The sequence below is a fragment of the Rhinolophus hipposideros genome, assembly GCF_964194185.1.
Source record: "Rhinolophus hipposideros genome assembly, chromosome: 1".
NCBI classification, from domain to species: Eukaryota; Metazoa; Chordata; class Mammalia; order Chiroptera; family Rhinolophidae; genus Rhinolophus; species Rhinolophus hipposideros.
The window spans coordinates 92964121-92986033 of record NC_138047.1 but is presented as its reverse complement, the minus strand read 5'-3'; the positions used below and the strand labels follow the sequence as shown (position 1 = coordinate 92986033).

Here is a 21913-nt window from a genome sequence, read left to right as displayed (position 1 = left end):
TTACAAAGTGGGAATATAAAGAATATATAGTTTACTAGACTGTCAATGATAATGTTTAGAAATGGGGAAATACACAAAAACTATCCCACCAATGCTGTGTTTTTATTATGTAAAATGTTTGCATCTTCCTTACATTTTTGTTTTCACTTTTTAAACGAGGCATGTGATGAAGAAGAAAAAGGTGAAAAATACTGACTCTAATGAAAGATACATACATTTTAGAAATTTGTCTCTCCATTTTCCCTCCCCATACCATTTTTAAGTAATATGAACTTGGTTAGGGATAGGAATAAATTAATATAAATTCCATGTGGGAAGGTGCTAGAATAGTGGGAAACTCAGTAAGACATAATCTATCTAAACAAAATATCTTAATATGTACATATTACGAAAGGAATTGGAAATCCATTATAGAGTCTATTGCTAATAGTCTATTTTAGATTTTGTGTATGTGATTGTTATCATGCAAAATGTCCAGCTGCTCTCCTCAGGAAACTCAAGACTCTGAGAGGTGACGTCCGTGGAAAGAGAAATAGGTTTTGTTCCAAAATGAGCATTAAGGGAAGACAGTGGACTACCTGTCAGGAAGACTGCCTTCCTCTCTTAATATTGACAAAAGGCTTTATAGACAAGCAAGGAAAGGCTGAACAAAGGAAGGAGAAGTTGGCTTGGCAACTTCCAGAAAAAGTGTTTTCTGGAGGCTGTTCTGCCCCAGGGTCAGGAGTAAACTTCATACAGATGCAAAAAACCACTCCCAAATTACTGAGCCACTGGTACGAAGTAAACAGAGCCATTGAAACTGGTTTGCATAGTACATGCACAGTAAACAGAGTCATCAAGGTTTGGGGGGAGGAGGGAGAAGCAAAGAAAGAAAAGAAAAAAAGCTTTCAAAAAGTCCCAAGCCAAACCACTGTCAAACTGAATTACTGTTAAGACAGGGGTTGTAATGGTGGCATTACATCTTCTATTTTGAGATTTGGATCCCTGGTATAATTTAACAGGTGTAATTTAACTTGTGACTGTTTGAAAGTTTTCTTTCTTGGCTTCCTTTCCACCAAATGTTAATGATTCTGCTTTCTGTACATTTACTATATATACCAGTTTCAATGTTTCTGTTTACTCGGCCTGCTGGCCCTGGAACTTGGGAAAGGTTTTGCATCTCTGTGAGATCCACTCCTAGCTCCAACTTAAATCTACATAACATATGCAAAGGTTGTGATAACCAGTTTAACCACTTCACCCACTCCAGGGGACAAAACCCAACTCAATAGAAAACTCCACTACAGGCCAAAGCAGTAACATCCTGGTTAGAAAATATAAAACTTGAGACCAAAGACTCCACGCAGTAGTTTCCAGCAGATTCCAGCAGTTTCCAGCAGCCCACCCTTCTCTTACTTTAATAAATCTTCCTTCTATATTTCTACCTGACTTAAGAATTCCTTCATGGCCCACGAGTGAGCAGCCACAATTACAGCAGAGGTTTAAATTTCAAAAATAGAAGATACAGGGTCATCGTTACATGCTGAGTTGGACGGAGCCCACTTAACCGTATTTGAACGAAGGAAAGAAGATTTGACCACTTCTCATCCCGTTATGCTACCGCCTCGGTCAGCCCCTATGTCTTGCCTGGGTAATTGCAGTAGCCACTTAATGGTCTCCCTGTGTATACTTGTGCTCTGCTGTAGTCTAGTTTTAGCAGAGTAAGTTTAGCAGAGTAACCAACCTATTTATAAATCAGATCTGCTCAGTTCCCTATAATGGCTCAGAGTAAAAGCCAAAATCTTTACAAAGACCTGTAAGCCTGTATGATCTGGCTGCTCCTACCCCCCTGCTCTCTCTTTTCTGTCCAGTCCGTCTTTCTCCCTTACTGTGCTCGGCCTTAGCCAGACTCCCAGCTGTTCTGTAACTGCAGGAATGCTGATGTGCTCGCGGCTAACTCCCTTACCTCTTTGTTAAAGTCTGCATCTGGGCTGTTCTCTCCTGAGGCCCGCCTGAACCGCTCTATTTCAAATTGCAAACCATACTCCCTCCCCCCTTGTTTTTTGGCACTCTGGATCCCTGTTAGTCAGCTCCACACTTTCTTTACCCGTATCATGTATCACCTTCTACGGTTATTATATAATTGACTTACTTGATATGTTTGTCTCCTTCTCTCTCACCCCTGCCTCCAAAAATGTAACCCTCAGAAGGCCAGGGATCTTGTCTATTTTGTTTATTAATGTATCCCAAATCCAAGGGAGCTCTGTCCTTAAGCCCCATTTTGACATCCCACCCTAGTGACCATGGTGAGATCACATGAAAATGTTTATTTTTCTTGTTTTAGCTAAAGCCCTTTTCAAGTTGAAAAAAGTCTTAAATCTCTTTTTCTCTATGTTTTCACCTTAATTTCCACCCTCTAATATTTCACATTTATGGTGATGAGACTTCCCCCTAAGTCTCCAAAGAATTGTCCTAAATTATGTGTTACGGGAGAGTGGGCCCTTCTCGGCGCGATGTCCAGGTTCTTGGCATCTCGAGCTAAGAATCGAATGACATACCGAGGTAAATTAGTGAAAAAGCAGTTTATTAGAAGAAAAAGTACACTCCAAAAAAGTGGGCCAGAGCAGAAAGCAGTGGTTCAAGGCCATCATTAGAAGAGAAAGCACACCTCAAAGGGTTTGGAACGGCCCCCAAGCAAAGGGAAGGCTGAAAAACGTGTGGCTCGCAGGGCCCTGGGGGGTTTATCTGGGATGGGCTGTTCCTCTCCAGGTGTGGGACCACTTGTTGACACCTGTGATTAACATGGGGCTATTAGCTTATCTCTTCAGACTGCGCAGGTTCTCTGCAGGTTCTCTGCAGTTTGAAATTGTTGACTACAAGCTGATAGGCCCTCCCCCCTCCACCTGAGCAGATAGTTTTGGCGGGCTCTGCAGCTTGAATGGCTTTGTGAGCTATTAAAGTGATTTCCGCTGGCTTTGTTATGGTCTCCGCCTTAATCTCCTCCACGGTGGCCCTGTCCCTGACTGCCTATGTTTTTTTCTGTCTCATTTCCTCTCTGCTTCTTTTTGTCCAAACATCTCTTACATAACCTTTTTAGGGGATTAGGGTATGGGAAGAATAGTCTTAGGGCTCTTATTTAAATAGCTGCAGGAAAGGGAAGAGAGAGGAGGCAAGTGAAATAAACCTCGACTAGAAGCTTTATAGTGACCTAATTCATTTTCTCAGCCCACGGCAGAGTCTTTATTTACTAAACCGGGCAAGTAAAGGCTTGGCATTTGTTGCTAGATGACCGGTTTTTACATCGTATCCTAACAAGCCCCAGTTGCCTGGAGATATCTCAGGGACCAGGCATGCTGAATGTGCAAGGTTCTGCTTTATTTGGTATATTTAGTTTCTATTTCAGAGTTCTCTTGGGAAACAGAAAATGATTCTTGTGGAAAGGTTTAGAAACTGTTGATGTAGAGATTAGAGTGTACCTCTAGCAATACGATATAATTTAAGGTTGTTTAGTTGAATATGAATACAAATATACACATGGGCACACACATGCATACAACAACATACACAGTTATACTTTGTGTATCATCGTTGTGTCTCTCATGCCTAGAGCAGTGCCTTATTTAGTTTGATATTCAGAAAATATTTGTTGAATGCATGAGTGTATCAGGCCTGATGAGCATTGGATACTCAGTAGTTCCGTTCATCAAATATTCAACTCATCAAACGTCATTTGAGTACAGGCATTTCTGTCAAAATGAAACATGCATTCGTGAAAAACTTACGTTTTGCAAAATTATGAACTTAATTACAGAGTTTATGGGAAAAAGTGGAGTTGAAGCAGAATACTCAAAACTTACGCAACTGTGTAACCGAAACACTAACAGTACTAATACAAATACCAGCGCAGGTGGAAGGATGTGTTAAATTCATAATCAGTAAATACTGTAGTAGATGTAGGACTTGACTTTAAAAAATAAGTAGAGATAACTTAATGGAAGGGGGTGTCAGGTAGGGGTGATGCTGCTAAATTATGAAGACAAAGGCTAAGTGCCTGAAGACAAGAACTGACAAGAAACATTCCAAAGACAAGAGGCTGAGGCCACACTGAGCTAAGAGTGGTGAGGGGACGTGAATTTCATAGGTTGCTGTTTTGGCATTCTGTATTCTTTGTATCCATTTGCTGCTACCTGGCAGTGTAAAGTGATAATGGGTGAGGAAAAGTCACATGTGAAACAATGTGGCTTTTATACTATATTGACACGATCCCTTATTAACCAGTTGCACGTGAGATAATGTCACAGAAGCACAAGTAGCAGAACAGGATGTATCTATTATGTGCTAAGCAGTGATGAGCGCCTGGGTATTCATGGTGTGAGTTAAAATGTTCTCTGAGCTATAAGGCGAAAATACCTGAGAAGGAAAAGACAAAGCAAACAAATAATTACAATATATGGTGATATGTACAGTAATAGAAGGAAGTGTGGGATGCAGAGATAGCTCACTTGGAAGGACCATGTACAGAGGTGGTGTTGGCATAGTCTGTGAGGGCTGAGCAGGAGTTCTGGAAGGGGATGAATGGGGAGACCCAAAGTGGTAGCCCCCTCATGGCTCCTCCTTTAGGTACCTGAACATTTGCTACAAGTGCGAGTGGAGGCGGCATGCTATACAGGAAGTGTGGACTTCCGAGCTGTACAAATTTACCTCCCTGCCCTTCTGTTTATGAACATTAAGACATTGGGCACATTGTAAAATTCATTTATCAAGTGCAATTCTTGTGTGATATAAATTAGTAATGTAGTAAAAGTGCCTGGCATAATTCCTGGCAACACCTGGTACACAGCAAATGTTTACTTATTTTTGTAATAGAGCTGAAAAAACTAAAATGTTTCAGCTGTATTTAAAGTTTTGTAAGGTTTTTTATTTCATCTCATAATACTTATTAATAAAATGAAACAGACCTGTTAGGATACATACTTACCATCGTAGTATGTAATTTTCCTGGAGGGTGCAATGCGCCTAAGATCTTTATGAAGTGTTGTCAGCATACTAAAAGTAAAATTGCGTTGCACAGAAATTGATCCTGATTTCACAAAGAAAAATTTCAGTGTGACCCGAATGCACTTTTTTGGGTTTCTGTAGAGAATGCTTGGTCAGTTCGCAAAGGGCAACAGTCCAATGCAGATGAGAGCTATTTTAAGAACTAGTATTAGATTTCAGATAGATTTTGATAAACTGGATATGTTGTTAGAATTAGTGAATGCAATTAAATAGTAACCAGATACCTAATGAAGGAAAATGTAGATAGAAAATTATTGGTTATGTATAAGATTTAGGGATCATAGTGGATAAAAAACTGATTAGGTAATGTACTGTTTTTAAAAAGGTAACTCATTGGGTTAAATAGTTATTATAACATATGACAACCATGAGGTAATCTTTCCATCCTGTTCAGCACGGATCTTATCTCACCTGAGGTCACTGTTTAATTTTGGGCTTTACAAATTGAATAGGTACTTGGAAATTTTGCAAAAGGTTTACTTTTTTTTTGGATTAGAAATTTAAAAGAACTGAAATTGGCTGAGAGGAGAGAGAGTTAGGCACTTAATAATGGCTGTTTTCAAGTGCATATAAAGACTAGCTAGAGAGAGATGACTAAGTATTTTCTTCTGTTAAGGAAAACAAAAATGTAAATGTTACATAAAAGGATAGGTAATGGAAAAAAATTCCTGGCCATGGATGTTAAATTTATAAAAGTAAGGAGGATTATAAATGTTTTCTTTATATAGATTCTTAATATTCATAAGGATTTTTTTCTGAGTGTGAAAGTGTAAATGGATCTTTAAATATTGATGAAATGTACCAGGTTTTTTAGGTATATACTATTGGTTACAATGAAACTGGAATGAAAAAGAAAAGTAAAAGGATCAGTACATATTCAGCATTTTCAGAAGAGTAACTCAAAATGTAAGCCTTGCAGATTGTAAGGTAGCATTATCTTTGTGACATCCATCAACACAATATTTATTTGCATATTTACAATATGCATAGCATTCACTGTGGTAGGTTACAGGGAAGTACAAGATAGGCCTTTCTCCTCAAGGAGCTTACAATATTCATGAAATGTTAAATAGCAATACAGTAAATAACAATACAATATAACAGATGAAATGTTAAATAATAATGCAAGAAGGTTTGATTAAATACTAGGTAAGTGGAGCTATGATGGGAGTTTAAGAGAATGACAGATTTATTATAGAGAAGTCTTCATTAGGGAGATGACCTTCAGTAAGATTTGGAAAGAAACATGTTTTTTCTTAGAAATGAGAAAGTTACAGAGGGATATACAGGTTAGCACATTAAAATGAGTAAATAAGTGTAATTTCAGTCTTAAATCCGAAATACGTCCAATAAGCACAATATACAAGTCAGAAATATAATAATTTTTTAGTGTGTGTGAGATAAGAATAAATTACTGTTTTAATATGTCTTTTGCTATTAACATGTAGTACTTCATCTTTCTGTGTCTTAGTTTTGTCTTTTGTTAAATGGGGTTAAAGTCATCTGCCCCAAACATCAAATCGTTGAGGATGAAATTAATTTGTACGAGTAAAGCGCCCAGAGTAGTGGTTAACACAGAGCAAGTGCTAGGTGACTGTCTCTTGAGAGTGTTAAGGAGGCTTGACCTGTGTCTGGTCTCAGTAGCAAAGAGAGAAATATATTTTAGAAATTTTTGGTTAGCAGTATTATGTGTGGGAGGTGATAGAGTATTTTTGCATTTTTATCACCATCACACTATTAGGAGCTATTACAGCTTCTTGTTCTGGAAAGCCTTATAATATAGAAGAGTTATAGGATAATTAATTCACTAGGTGGGAAGACTAGCTTTGAGGTTAATACTATAATGTGGATTTGCGTGGGAAGAGTGAAAAATCTTGAATTCTGAGAAATGTTAAGGAAGACTTGAATCAACGTTTCCCCTTTGTTCAGAGTGAATTCCATTTCTTTGTATTTTTTGTGATTTTGGACCCATTTGGCTTGAGGAGAATGGTTTCATGGATTCATATAGTGGACATTATTTTTAGTAAATGCTTATTTACGAGCAAGGCATTGTTCTAGGTACGGAAGATGCACAAAGAGAGTACGTTGCCTGTCTTCCACCCGACGGTAGTCTGTTCTTGGAGGAAGGTCTCTTAGCAAGGAGTTACAGGAGCTGATGTGCTCTGTAATCGAGATGCCCAAGAGGTACGAGGGGACCTAGAAGAAGTATGTGGGTCTGCCTCCTGAGGTCAGGGAAGGCCGAGGAGGTGGTTGCATTAAAGGCACTTTTCTTTTCTTTCTTTCTTTTTTTTTTTTTTGGCACTTTGCTTTCATCTCTTGTCCCCTTTCACTGGGAGGCATGCTGCTGGATGACCAGCTTTTGGGATATTTGTAATTAATACAGCACATTTTAGAAACACAGGGCCCTTAGTATGCTTCAAACACTTGTGCTGTTTTCTCAACTCAGGTTATTGCATTTTCCCACTTTTATACGATACTGTTAGTTCTAGAAGAAGCTGTTGTTAGCCACTTATATAGAGCCACGGAGTTTTCATTGTCCATGGAAAGCAGTTTATACAAGGGAAGGCCTGTTCTCGAGGTAGAGGCTAGTTTCAGAATGACAAACGCCATTATTTGTGCCACTAAGTAAGTCTTTTATAGTCAGCTTCTTGTGGGTAGAGAACAGGTGACTCAAACGTATTGCTCACTTACTCTATCAACCAACATTTCAGTGCCGGTTTTCCCAGCTATCCGAAAGTTAAGTCTTCCTAGGAAACCTTTTGTAAGTCGAAATGGAGTAAAGCAAAGAAGCAATTACCATTAATTTATACGGAAATTTTTTTTTAGTATCCCCAGACCCCAAAAATAAATAACCTAACAAATCACCCCAAATAACACATTAAACCTAAAATAACACTAACATGTAGTAAAAGCAGGAATGATATATGATAAATACACATCACACTTTGCACACCCAGGTATTCATTCAAACAATAGACTTTCCATTGTATCCATTACTGGATTCCGACCTAAAGAAACCACTTTGCTACTAGCAGAACCCATGGTATCTTTGGAGCTGCCAAGAGGCTTTCTCTCTGCGTGTCCGTGGTACCCCTGGAGGACACAGGCAAGTTCAGTGCAGGTCCAGTATCTTTATTTCATTCACAACAATTAAAATACTTACGTACAAGTCCACTTTGATGCTAAGTGTACCACCCTGATGAGCCCTTTTAGGGCTTTCTGATACCTTAGGACATTCCTGGCTAAGGGATACACCCGATAAATTGGGATGAAGCACAGATGCTGACAGGGTTCAAAGCTGCGGTGGCCTCCTGCTGAGTGTGGTTCCCAGGAGGAGCTCTGCAACACCACGCCTCCTCTGTAACTGCTTGTTGCCAGACAAACACCCAACGCTATTTTCGCTTTTCACCTTTTTCAGTAAAAGCGAAAACCTTCGTCTTTCTTTTGGTTAGCAAACTCAGGTACTATGGTAGGTCTTTCGTAAAAGCAGAGTGGCGAACTGCGAACTTTGGAAAAACAGGGATACCCCTATGCTTAACGTGGGCTTTTGCCCGAGGAGCAGCATAAATGTTACTTTGATTTACAGATTACTTGATCCGTTTGCAAAACACTGTTCTGTATTACTCAGCATTGATTTTTGTGCTTTGTATAAAGTGTGTCCTTAATTCCTTTGTGATCAAATAGCTATAAAATTACCCAAGTGAGTTCAGAGCACTCTGAGTTTCTAATCCTCTTTCATCAGAATCCTGTGTTAGCATTTCCGTCTCTGTCCCTTCATGTCAAATCTATTCGTTTAGGGCTAACTGTTCTGGTTTTTGTTAGAGCACTTGTCTTCTTTGCTGTTTCTCTTTCTCTTTGATTGTTGATATTTGACTTTTGGAGATTTAGGGCCATTGCATAGACTGATTTGCTAGGATTAGATCCTCGAGTTTCAGACAGCTCTGTCTACCTGTTCCAGATCTTGGTTTTATTCTGAAATAGACCACCTGTTAGAATAGGATGCAGAGACCAACTGCCTATAACATCTCTGTACGTTGGGCTCTAGAAAACCTGACAATTTCTATGCTAGAGGAGCACGTGAAATAGATTTGAAGTGAGCCTCTTTTTTCCTCAAATAACAAATTTTCCAGTATGTAATTCATCATGTGATAAAGCTTTTCTTACAATTTAAGAAAGCACTATTTTAAAATTGTTTGTGAATTTGCCTTATTATGGTTTTCTATATGCCTGAGTTCTACATTTCTCCTCTGCTACTATGTTCACAGACTCAAGGGATACCTCAAGTTTGGAGTACAGTAACAGAACCTTCTGCAGAAGGTAAAAATGAGGGCTGTCCACTTTTCACTGTGATGGGCTATCTAGAAAACAGTAGGCTTTCTTGAACATCTTATTGTTCTTTCCTCCCTTTCCCCATCTGTTGCGAATCAATTCCATATGGATGTCTGGTAAATTTTGGTTTACCAATTCTTGATTTGGAAAGGGGTTGGGTAGGAGGGACTCTGGTTGTAGTTCAGGATTTTAAAATTTATGTTATTGCAGGAGATTCACTATACTAAATTCTCCCTTAGGTGCATATTTTACTCCTCTTTTGGATAAGGGAATTGTTTGTTGATGATAATATTCTCTTCAAAGATGATCAGTTCTACAAAAATCTGTTTATTTTTCTAACAAGTCTTATGTTTTCTTCAGTCACTTTTTTCTATTTCATTGAATTAGTTAGCAATTTATAAAAAGCTGTAATAGAATATAAATATAAATTATAAATACAATGAAACTAAGAATTTCGAAGATATTAGTTATTTCAATTTGAATACGAAGATGGCTTATTTCTAAAAATTCTAAACATTTCCATAATTCGGGACTACACACACACACGTGCAGTATGTTATATGTATAAATTTATGGCTTAGAGGGGATGAATGACCAAAAAACAGGATAAATCACATAGTATGTAATAATGTCTCAAATCGTCTCACTCGATGAATCGCTACTCTATTCAAATAGAGTATTCAATACAAATAAAGCTTACTGTCTAACTTTCTCATCTGATCAAGATGTTCTTCAATTGGAGTTTCTTAATAAGCATTCTTCTAACATTTGGCTAGTCTTCTGTTTCTCTCTGTTTGCATCAGTGTGAATTCTTCCAGGATGTTGAAAATGGTGGACTATTTAGATATTTTTGATTCACAGTATTTAAAAATCAGCTACTTACGTATTAGTTTAAAATTAAGACTCCAGATCCATCTGATAAAAAGAAACAGCAAATATCAATCTCGTTGAAGGAAATTAAGTTTTTACTTCATCATCATTTTTTCCTTACCATGTAATCAGTTTTAAAAAAGTGTAAAACAGGTGTTTATCACTATAAGATTAGATTGCTTAAGGGCTATGTTCTAAAACAAAATAACAAAATACAGTTGTGATTCAATCTCATAAAGGTGTAATAATTAAAGTCATATGAATTGATAGCTCACTAAGAGAAGGATAGAGAAAGAGAACAGCTCCTTGGGAATACTGCCAATAAGGCCAAAACAAAAGATTAGCTAATGAAATGAGTAATGGCCATCAGAGACATGGGATCAGGAAGGTACAGTGTCTTAAAAGTTTAGAGAGGAGTTTTCAGGAAGTGAAGGATGGTTGTATAGTTGAGGTCGTAGTACACCATATTGCAAAGTATCGAGAGCCCTCATGAAGAATGTTCTTTTTAGCTTACTGTAATAAGAAAAGATATACTCCTGGGGAAATGTGAGTCCTGTGACTGATTTTGTTTTTTTTGTAGCTTTGTTATTAAGGATTTCATGTATATTTTCAGTACACACTCTTTGTTTCATTTTATTTCCTTGGTGCATTGACATCTTTTGTGTTTTATTCTCTTTATATTACAATTGACCCTTGAACGACATGGGAGTTAGGGATACCAACCCCCTGCAAAAGTTACCCATGTATAACTTTTAACTCCCCAAAAACTTAACTATAGTCATCCCACATTATCTGTCAGGGATTGGTTCCAGGACCCCCCTCATATACCAAAATCTCAAGTCCCTTATATAACATGGTACAGAACAGTGCATATAGTCAGCCTTCGCGTCCACAGATTCCTAACTGTGGAGCGAAGGTACATACTGTTTTCCATCTACAGCTGGTATAATCCACAGATGCGAAAGTCGGGGATGTGGAGGACCGACTATATATATATTGCAAAAAATACGTATGTCAGTGGACCCACACAGTTCAAACTCGTGTTGTTTAAGGGTCAATAGTATATGAATCTTTGTTAAGTCACTTCTCTCACTCTCTTTCAGTGGAGGATAGAGAGAGGAGAGACAAAAAGTGGCCACTAGTTCTGATATAGAGAATATGATGTATTGGGTAAAAGCCATTAGATTTGGCAAGAAGATAATCGTTAACCTTCAGGAAATCAATTTAAACATCAGTACGGGGAATTGAGTCACATACACACACAAAATAAGTCTTAAGAAAGATTTAAGTGGAAGCAACCCAAAAGTTCAACAGATCAATGGATAAAGAAAATGTGGTATATACATACGATGGAATATTATTCAGCCTTGAAATAACATGGATGAACCTGGAAGACATCATGTTAAGTGAAATGAGCCAATCACCAAAAGACAAGTACAGTATGATTTCACTTATATGAGATACCCGGAACAGTCAAAATCATAGAGACAGAAAGGAAAATGGTTTATCAGGGACTGGGAGAGGGGAGTGGAGAGTTACTGTTTCATGGATACAGAGTTTTAGTTTTGCAAGATGAAAATAGTTCTGGAGTTGGATGGTGGTGATGGTTCCACAATATGAATACTTAATACCATTGAACATTGCACTTAAAAATGGTAAATTTTATATTGTATGTATTTTACCACATTAAACAAATAATTTAAGAGAATGAGTAAATACCATGTTTCCCTGAAAATAAGACCTAGCCGGACCATCAGCTCTAATACATCTTTTGGAGCAAAAATTAATATAAGACCTGGTCTTATTTTAATATAATATAAGACCAGGTCCTAATCTAATCTGATCTGATCTAATCTGATCTAATCTAATCTAATACCAGGTTTTATATAATGTAAAATAAGACCAGGTTTTACATTAATTTTTGCTCCAAAAACCACATTAGAGTTGATGGTCCGGTTAGGTCTTATTTTCAGGGAAACATGGTATGAAGTAGAAACACGGTATGAAACAGAAACTGTGGGTAACCTATTTACGGGATAGGCTAGAAAATGGAGGGGAATTGAATGGTAGTTACAAATGGGTAGTATTATCAAGTAAAAGGTTCACTTAATAATTGGTTGATATGACTATGCTTAAGAAAAAGAGAAGCACTCTACGACATTTTAAAAAGTTGAACACTTAAAAAATTTTTTTAAGTCAGCAAGTACTTTGTTTAGAAAGTACTACCACTATGCTTAAGAGTTGGTAATTGGGATTACATCTTATTACATCTTTCCATTTAATGTCCACATTTATTTTCTTCATGGATGATTGTGTTGATTTGTGGATTGGAAAGATATTGTTAGGTAAATAAAAAATGAATTTAAGCTAATAGAGGCAAGAAACTTGATGCTGCTAGATGGCGCTGACTTACAGATATTTCGTTAACCATTTTCAAATCCTACATTTAATTTATTTCCTATGAAGAATTCAAATCACAATTCTTTTAAAACCATGTCTTGAACTTGTTGGAAGGAATGGAGGTGGGCTGGGAAGTAATTAGAGAGGGGAAGCCCGGGACATCCTTTACCTTTCAAATTTGTTTGTGCATTTGTTTGATTTCTGAATTATATGTTGTAAGAACGTAGAATTCTAACATCATTATTTTCCATGTTTTGACCAGTACCAAATATTTTGTGGCAGAATCTTAATGATAGTGCTACAGCTCTCCTACAGTGAATAATAGTAGGTTTCTGTGTACTAGCTGCATACCCACTGATCCAGAGCCTGTGACCTTAGCAAAGGTAAGTATGTCCCAGATTGCAGTGTGAGATAGTTGAAGATTGATCTGCTTTGGTAATTGTCTAAATTTCTCTCTGTTTTTAATGAGCATGCTCAATTGCATGAATGTGGCCATGACATTACACTGCTTTCTCTTGTAGATATGTAATTAGAAGCTCTGGAAAAAGAAAGGCTAAGTTGTAAGTTAGTGGTTGTATATTTTAGGACTGTGTCTAGATTCTCTGAGTGGTTTTCAGGAATGCCCCAAAACGTAATCACTCCAGTGTCTAATGGAACCTGCACTATATTAAATATTGAAGGCTGAATTTATCACAAAACTAAACGCTTAATAAATTCCCGTGCATAACTAATTGTTCAATATGCTTTGTTGAGTGGCTTGAAATTGCAGTATACTATGTCTTTTTTTGTTTTTACTTTACTACAGATCTTTATTTTAAAGTTTCAGCAGTTTATCTGTTTTAATAAATCTTTTTTTTTTTTTTTTTTTTTTTTTTTTAGTGACTGGAGATAGACTCAAATTACCTCAAGTAATGGGAAATTTGTCCTAAGGATACTCTGTCACCAATGATTTAATTGCAAGTGACAAAATTCAGACTCACTTGCTCCATGCATTCATTAACTCATCAAACTTTAATTTAGTTCTTCCTGTGAGACAGGCATTATACTGGGTTTTGGAGCTAGAGCATTGGGCAAAGTAGATATCCTGCCCTCATGAAGTTAACACTTTTCAGGAGATAGAAGTGAACAAGTTTGCGCGTGTACATGTAGATATATACATACGCACATGACTGCTGGAACAGATAAGTGATATGATAAAAATAAAGCAGGGTAACACACAATGACGAGGAAGGACCAGGGCTATTTAGGTACTGTAGTCAAGGAAGAACTTCCCAAAGAAATGATATTTGGTTACAAATCTGAGTGATGAGAGTGAGCCAAGGAAAGGTCTGGGTGAAGTATATTCCAGGTTTAGGGATCAGCCAAGCTAAGATCCTGAGTCTGGCATGACTGTAAGAAGGCCGTACAGAAAATAAACGACAAGCAGCCAGGGGGAAAAAAAGGCATTATAGCTAGAAGGTCATAAGGGGTATGGGTGAGGGGAGTGGTAGGAGACAAGATCAGTGAAAGACATGGGACACTTCTCATAGGACCTTGTAAGGTCTATGAAAAAGTTTGGGATTTATTGTAAGTATTGCAAGTCTAGCTTCATTTAGGAGGTTTGATCAAAGTAGTGATGAGATTTATCTTTTGAAAAGATTATTGTAGTTAATGTATGGATATTAGACTCTTGAGGAGGAGGAGGAACAGGAGTAGAGGAGGAAGGATTGTTAGGGCTCCTGTGGTGACATGTTAGAGGGAGGTAGCAGAGAGGTCTGATTTATGATGTAGTTTGAAGGGATAGCTGATAAGATTTGCTGTTGGGTTGGATTCAGGAAGTTGATGGGGGTTGGGACGGGAATTAGGGGTGGTGCCTAGGGTTTGTGTACCTGTGGTATTAAAATTACTTGGAAATGGAGGTGATGGGAGCAAAAAAGTCTGAATAGGCTGAGTTAGGGGGTCAATAATGAAAGAAAAAAGTTGAAAAATACAGAGATTATGCTGCAAATAAGTGAAGGACTTAATTCTGAGAAGTCAGGAAACGGGAGGAGCCAGAAAGAAGAAAGAAGAAATGACCAGTTAGATATGAGCTGAACCAGGATAATATAGGGTCCTGGAAACCTGTGAAGGACATGTGTTAAGAAAAGGGGTACAGTTAGTGTCCGCAGCTCAAGAAGTTCAAATAAGATGACGAGACTCTCACCATTGCATTGGCAAAGTAGAGGTTGAAGTTGTTGGGAAAAGCAGTTGCGCTATAGTGGTGGGAATGAAAGTCTGATTGGAGTTGATTAAACCCAAAGTGAAGATAGCAAATTTTGTTGACTTTCAAAAGGAAAAGAGAAATGGAGCTATGATACCTGAAGGTAGGTTTGATGTGAAGGAAGTTTTTTATTTTCTAAAAGATGGAAGGATTTATAGTGTGTTCATATATTAATGAATGACCCAGTTAGTTGAGAATGAATTGATGTAGTAGAAAAATCAAACTACCTTAATTAAAAAAAAACACACTATCCTTATTTACTGGGAAGGTGTAGATGTATAGTCAGGGGCTTAATCCACTCTGGTTATCTGTTTCTGTCTCTGTTCCTTTCTGGATTTTGATTTTGTTTTTCATACTGCATTTCTTAGAGGCTAGCTCTGTGGTTACTGGAAGTTGTAGGCTTACGTTTTCCCAGGATCGTGACCAAAGAGAAATAGGAGTCTTTCTTTCCTGCTCTAGTTAGAAACCATTCAGGAAGTACCTGGCTTAGGTCATGTGGCCATACCTAGACGTATCCCTGTGGCCTCCAAGATCGAGTCCTATGATTACTTCCTCCCCTGACCCCCCTCACTGGTGCTCAGGAGTCTTGTCTCAGAAGAAGAGAGAAGAGAAGGGGTACCTAGCAGACAAATAGCCAAAACAGATTGACGAACAAGAGAAACTAGACTTTGAGAAGAGGAGTTAGAAGAAAAGCTTAAAAGGCTATTCTGGATTCAGGGGTGGGTGGGTGGGTGGGGTCTGGCAGCACGGGTCACGTGATATACAGCGACTCCTTCAGAAAAATTTGATATGTTCTTGACACTTGCACTCCAACACTTCGGGACTGTAAATAGATTTTCTCATGGACTTCTTTTGGTCTTACTCTGAATTTTACGATAGTTGTATATATTATTTTCTAAATATAGATGCCTTATTAAATCCCATTTTGTTATTTTAATAAAATGAGCTAATATAGCTCTCAACACTGGAAACTATAAATATGCTCCACTTCTCCCCTTTCCAAAAATCTTCCTGACTATTACAGATTTGCACTATTGCGTAGCACTTTCCACTTAGACAAGGTGACACTGACTGCATTCACCTAAGATCACCAGACATGTCTATACTGCTGAAGAGGATCATAGGTGTTTTTAAAAGTACCTTTAGAGGACCAGAAAAGTGAATTTGAGGTGGCAAAAACTAGACGCTGCCCATTCTGAATTAGTTTAGAAATCTTGAGAAAGAGATGCCCTCCAAATACCTGTACATTCAAGGAATAAATTGTTGACACATGACCTAAATACCCCCAAAAGGCAAATGCTATTAATCACACTTAGTGTTTAAGAATACCAACTACTGCTATAATTTACTGTACATCTTGAGAATATAGGAGCTTTTTGCAATGCTATGTCTTGATGTCCTGTAATTCTTATCATTTGAATTACTCATGAATTTTTGCCAAATGAGGCCGCCTTAATAGGGAAAAAGAACAAATACAACATTCGAGAACCAATGAATATAAAGTTTGTAAAGCTATCCAGAAAATTGTCTAGGAGGATATGCCTTTGTGAAATTACAAGAAGAGTTTAATTGACTTAAGATATAGGTAATATCTTGATGTTATCAGTTCTAGGAAAAGCAATACATTTATGTGACCTAGGCTACTGTAAGAAATGGTAGTTTTATAGTTTATAAGTGCTGTCTTTTCCATATTTGTTAATGAAAAATTTAGGTGGTATTTAAAAAAATAATTTGATGTTATTATGAATATCTTTGATTTTTCGTTACATTAATAGGAAACAAGGAGCAGAATTTTCTGAAAAACCAAGTTGGTACAGTATTTTTACTAGCATTTGTGAAGACTGAAGGCACATGTACTCACAGACCACAAATGGCTGTGGTATTTGTCTTCTAGAATATAAGAATTTATTTTGCAAGCAAATTGCAAAAATCTTGTTAGGCAAGATTTAGAAGTCACTTTTATGGTTTTTGGTTTGTCAGCACTTCCACTAAAATAAATAATCATTACTTACTAAACGATAAAATATTTTGTTTGCATGGAAAACAAGTATAAGAAACAGCAATTTATAATTTAAGAACTCTGAATTTAATTATTTGGTAATAACTTGTTGGTTTGTCTGCAGCACTGTGTCACCAAAGTAAGCAGGATTACTTTCTTCCCCATTGGCACAGCTGGGGTCTTAAAAAAAAAAAAAATTGAAACAGGAAAGCACTTCCGGATCTGGGAAATAAGTTAATTGCAAGAGAAAAAAGAAATACAAATGAATAAAACTGGGAATTGTTGAATAGACAATTAGAAAAGGCAAAATAAATATGGAACAGATTATTTCAACTCCAGCTAATAAAAATTGAGAAATAGTAAAGTTTAAATATTTTAGTAATTTAAACCAGTGTAATCACAATGTTCCCAAAAAAGACTACTAAAATTTCAGATTACTACTGAATACAACCAAAGCCAAGAGAAGAATTGATTTTCCTTTAAGTCTAGTTTACAAAAGGTATTAAATACTTTGTAGTAGTTTATTCTTTTTTTTGTTTGTTTGTTTGTTTTTTGCTAGATAAACATTCTAAGTCCATACTACCGTGTTTCCCCAAAATAAGACTTAGCTGAACCATCAGCTCTGTTGCATCTTTTGGAGCAAAAATTAATATAAAACCCAGTATTATATGATATTATGTTATGTTATGTTATATTATATTATATTAATTGTATTTTTTATATTATTATATTATATTATACCTGGTCTTATATTATAGTAAAATGAGACTGGGTCTTATATTAATTTTTGCTCCAAAAGATGCATTAGAGCTGATGGTCCGGCTAGGTCTTATTTTTGGGGAAACACGGTATTTGCTAGTGTTAAAAGGTTACCACACTTTCTGGATGAAAACCACAAGCTACAAAGTAATAGAGAAGTTAGCAATTCTTAGAACTCTCTACCTACATAATTGAAAACGAATTGAAAGATTCCTTTTTAAAATTTTAATATCTTAATTGAAAGCAATTTCAAATTTAGTGAAAAGTTGCAGAAACAGAACAAAGAGTTCTCATACACACTTTGTCCAGAGACTCTCATTCCAATTTTGTCATTTGTCCTATGAATGACCTTTATAGATAAAGGATCTAGCAGTAGGCATTATACCCAGTTGCCTGGCTCTGTAGCCTTCTGTAATCCAGAACAATTTCTTAGAATTTTCTGGACTTGCATGTCTTTGGTCACTAATTTTCAAAAGTGTCATTCTGTAGATTGTAATTAAATTAGGATTTGTTTCATGTTTTCGTATGATTAGATCCAGGTCATGCATTTTGGGCTGGACTGTCACAGAAATGATTATTTTCATTACAGTCTTTTGAGTGGCAAATGGTGTCAGTTTGTCCTATTACCGGTGGTATTACCTTTGATCACTTAAGATAGTATCTGCTGGACAACCAAGATGGCGCAGTAGGTAAACACTGTGTTTACCTTCGGTCACAATCACGTCAAAATTACAATGAATCATCGCCTAAAAACAACCTGAACTAAAGCCTTTCAACTAAGGATTTGCAGAAGAAGTCACCTCCAGACTGGTAGGAAGGTCAGAGATGCGGCATGGGCTGGTCCCACATCCATGTGTGACCATTAAAGATCGGGAGTGCTATTTCACACCTAAAGGAGTGAGAGATACCAGCCCCACCTCAACCCAGTGTTCCAGGGACAGGGAGAGAAGTCCCCATAATATTTGGTTGGGAAAATCAGCAGAGACTGTGACTAAGTGAGACTCCCAGGCACTTCTCTTAAAAGGACTGCACACGGACTTACCACCAGTGGAATCACTCACTCTGAGCTCCACCACTGAGCAGCTAGAAAGGCAGCAGGGTCATATGGTGGGGAATTGAGTTGTCTGGCCTGAGACTGGCTGGAGAGACGGCGTTCTCCTGGATGCGGGAGCTGGTGGACGCCATTGTTTCTTTGTTGAGCCCTCCCCCTTCCTTGCTGTGCAAACACAAGCGGCCGCCATTTCTGAGTCTCAGCTGTTTGTTTGCCACCCCTGGTGATTTGAGATCTGGCCCCACCCAACTTTGGGCATACCCAGGCTCCTTTCAGTGGCTTTCTCATGCAGACTGCCTGCCTTGTCTCAAGCTGCTCTTTTCTAGGATCTCTCAAAGCTGTGTGGAATCCAGACAAACAGCATCTGGCTTGAGCGTGTCATGTACCTCTTGCTGAGCGGCCCTAAGCTGGCAGTAGTGGAAGTTGGTTCATGGCTTGGCCTCTCAAGGCGCTTCCAAACACAACATGGGTGGCAGACATCTGCGGATTTCTTTCTGGCACCCACTAGTTGGCTGTGGCGGTGCACAGGCTGTGGCTGAAGTAGACCTGAAGTAGATAGCATATCCCCTCCAAGGTGGTCCTGGGGCTGGCACCCCCAGTGTCTAGGTTCAAAACGAGCTGGAGCATCACCTAGCCATCTCCAAGTATGACACACCCAAGGGGCGGATTGGGCAGGCACCAGAGCCCTTCTGAGACAGATCCTGCTCTGTGGGATCAGCTTCTGCACAACAACTCTTCCACTGTAGTCACGGCCAGTCGTCACAACCAGTGAGCCCAAGGGTCAGTCCCTCAAATTGATGTGCAATTATCAACCAAGGCTCAACTACAAGAGGAGGGCACACATGACCCACACAAGGGACAGACCTGGAGTGCATAGCTCAGGTGACCAGAATGACTGTGCCACTGAGCCCCACAGCACACCTACAGCATACGGCCACTCTACTAAGACCGGAAGACATAGCAGTCCTACCTAATACATAGAAACAAACACAGGGAGGCAGCCAAAATGAGGAGACAAAGATACATGCCCCAAATTAAAGAACAGAACAAAGCTCCAGAAAAAGAACTAAGTGAAACAGAGATAAGCAGTCTATCAGATGCAGAGTTCCAAACACTGGTTATAAGAATGCTCAATGATCTCATAAAAATGGAGATGGAAACCACAAAAAGAACCAGTCAGGAATAAAGGCTACAATAATGGAAACGAAGAATAGATTACAGGGAATCAATAGTAGATTAGATGAAACAGAGGATCCAACTAGCAATGTAAAAGATAAGGTAGCAGAAAATACCCAACCAGAACAGCAGAAAGAAAAAAGAACCCAAAAAATTGAGGCGAGTTTAAGGGACTTCCAGGACAATATCAAGTATACCAACATGCACATTATAGGGGTACCAGAAGGAGAAGAGAGACAGCAAAGAATTGAAAACCTATTTGAAGAAATAATGACAGAAAACTTCCCTAACCTGGGGAAGGAACTGGACATACAAGCCCAGGAAGCACAGAGAGTCCCAAACAAGATAAACCCTAAGAGGCCCACACCAAGATAACGTCATAATTAAAATGCCAAAGGTTAAAGACAAAGAGAGAATCTTAAAAGCAGCAAGAGAAAAGCAGTTAGTCACCTACAAGGGAGCCCCCATAAGACTTTTAGCTGATTTCTCAACAGAAACTGCAGGCAAGAAGGGAGTGGCAGGGAATATTCCAAGTGATGAAAAGCAGTAACATACAACCAAGATTGCTCTGCCCAGCAAGGCTGTCAGTTAGAGTTGAAGGACAGATAGGGAGCTTCTCAGACAAGAAAAAGCTGAAGGAGTTCATCGCCACCAAACCAGTATTACAAGGATTTTTAGAGGGACTTCTTTAAGATGGGAGGGGGTTAAGGACGGGTGAAAGGGGAAGGGATTAAGAAGAACAAATTGGGTGTTATACAGTAGTCATGAGAATGTGGGGTATAGCATAAGGAATATAGTCACCAATATTGTAATAACTAGGTATGGTGCCAGATAGGTACTAGATCTATCAGGGTGATAGATAGGAATGGGGTTGAAGTCAAGGTGAAAAAGGTGAAGGCATTAAGAAATATAAATTGATAGTTAATACAGTAAGGAGATTATAATCAACAATGTTGTAAAGGTCATATAAGGTGCCAGATGGGCACTGAACTTGTCAGGGGGAATCATGTCATATAGTCTGTGTAGATGCCTGACCGATGCGCTATACATTTGAAGAGCAGAAGTAGAATAATGTTAAATGTCAACTATAACTAAATATATAGGTATATATAGTCACGAGATGTGGAGTACAGCGTAAGGAAGATAGTCGATGGTATTGTAATAGCTATATAAGATGTCAGAGGGGTAGTAGCTTGGGGGTTGGGTTATCCCTTTATGAGAGGTTTAAATGTCTATTACGTTGTTTTGAACAACTGAAACTACTAATAAAAAGTAGTATCTGCTACACTTTTGTAACTGTCAAGTTACCTTCCCCCCCCTTTGTATTAACAAATATATGTATTTTTCTGTGTGGGAAGAGAAACCTGGAGACTGGAAAATCACATCCTCATATCAGTTTTACCCACTAGTTTTAGCATTCATGGATGTTTCTTGTCTAAATTATTCTTATGGTTGCCAAATTGCAAGTTTTAAAATTCCATCATTCTTTCTATTTATTAATTTATATTCTGTAAAGAAGAGGTTTAAACAGTGTATTATCAACCCTTTTCCTGTGAAGATGGTCGTAGATAACAGATATGACTGGAAAAGAGAAATTGTAGAAATAGTGAATTTCAAAATCTCATGACTGTTCTGAAGATTGATCTTCTGCATTTATTCATTTACATCAGTGTGGACTCCTGGATTCCTGTTTTCCTGTTTTATTCATTGAGTTATAATTTGTTGTTACCATTATTCTGAAGCTCAAATTATTCCAAATTTGGCTAGTGAGAAGCCTTTCAAGCTGGCTTTTACATTCTTTTATATATATGTCTCCATCATTTGTTTTGAGCCCTTCCATACTTTCTGGCATGAAAAGATGTTCCAGGCTCATTTTGTAATTTCTCAGCTCTAGCCCTGGAAACAACCATTTCTCCAAGGAGACCTGTTTACTTTTAGGTGAGATATTTCAAAACCAAGATTTGTACGCTAGGTTGGCTTATTGCTACTGAGATGTTGTTGTTTTCAGGACCTCTCAGTCGACAGAGCTCTGAAACACATACCTCTATATTTC

General features: G+C 38.0%; 1 protein-coding gene across 2 annotated transcripts in view; it reads left to right on the top strand.

Moving 5' to 3' along the window:
- Positions 1-21913, top strand: part of STIM2 (stromal interaction molecule 2) — a 147497-nt gene that overhangs the window by 82624 nt on the left and 42960 nt on the right. The window lies entirely within an intron of this gene.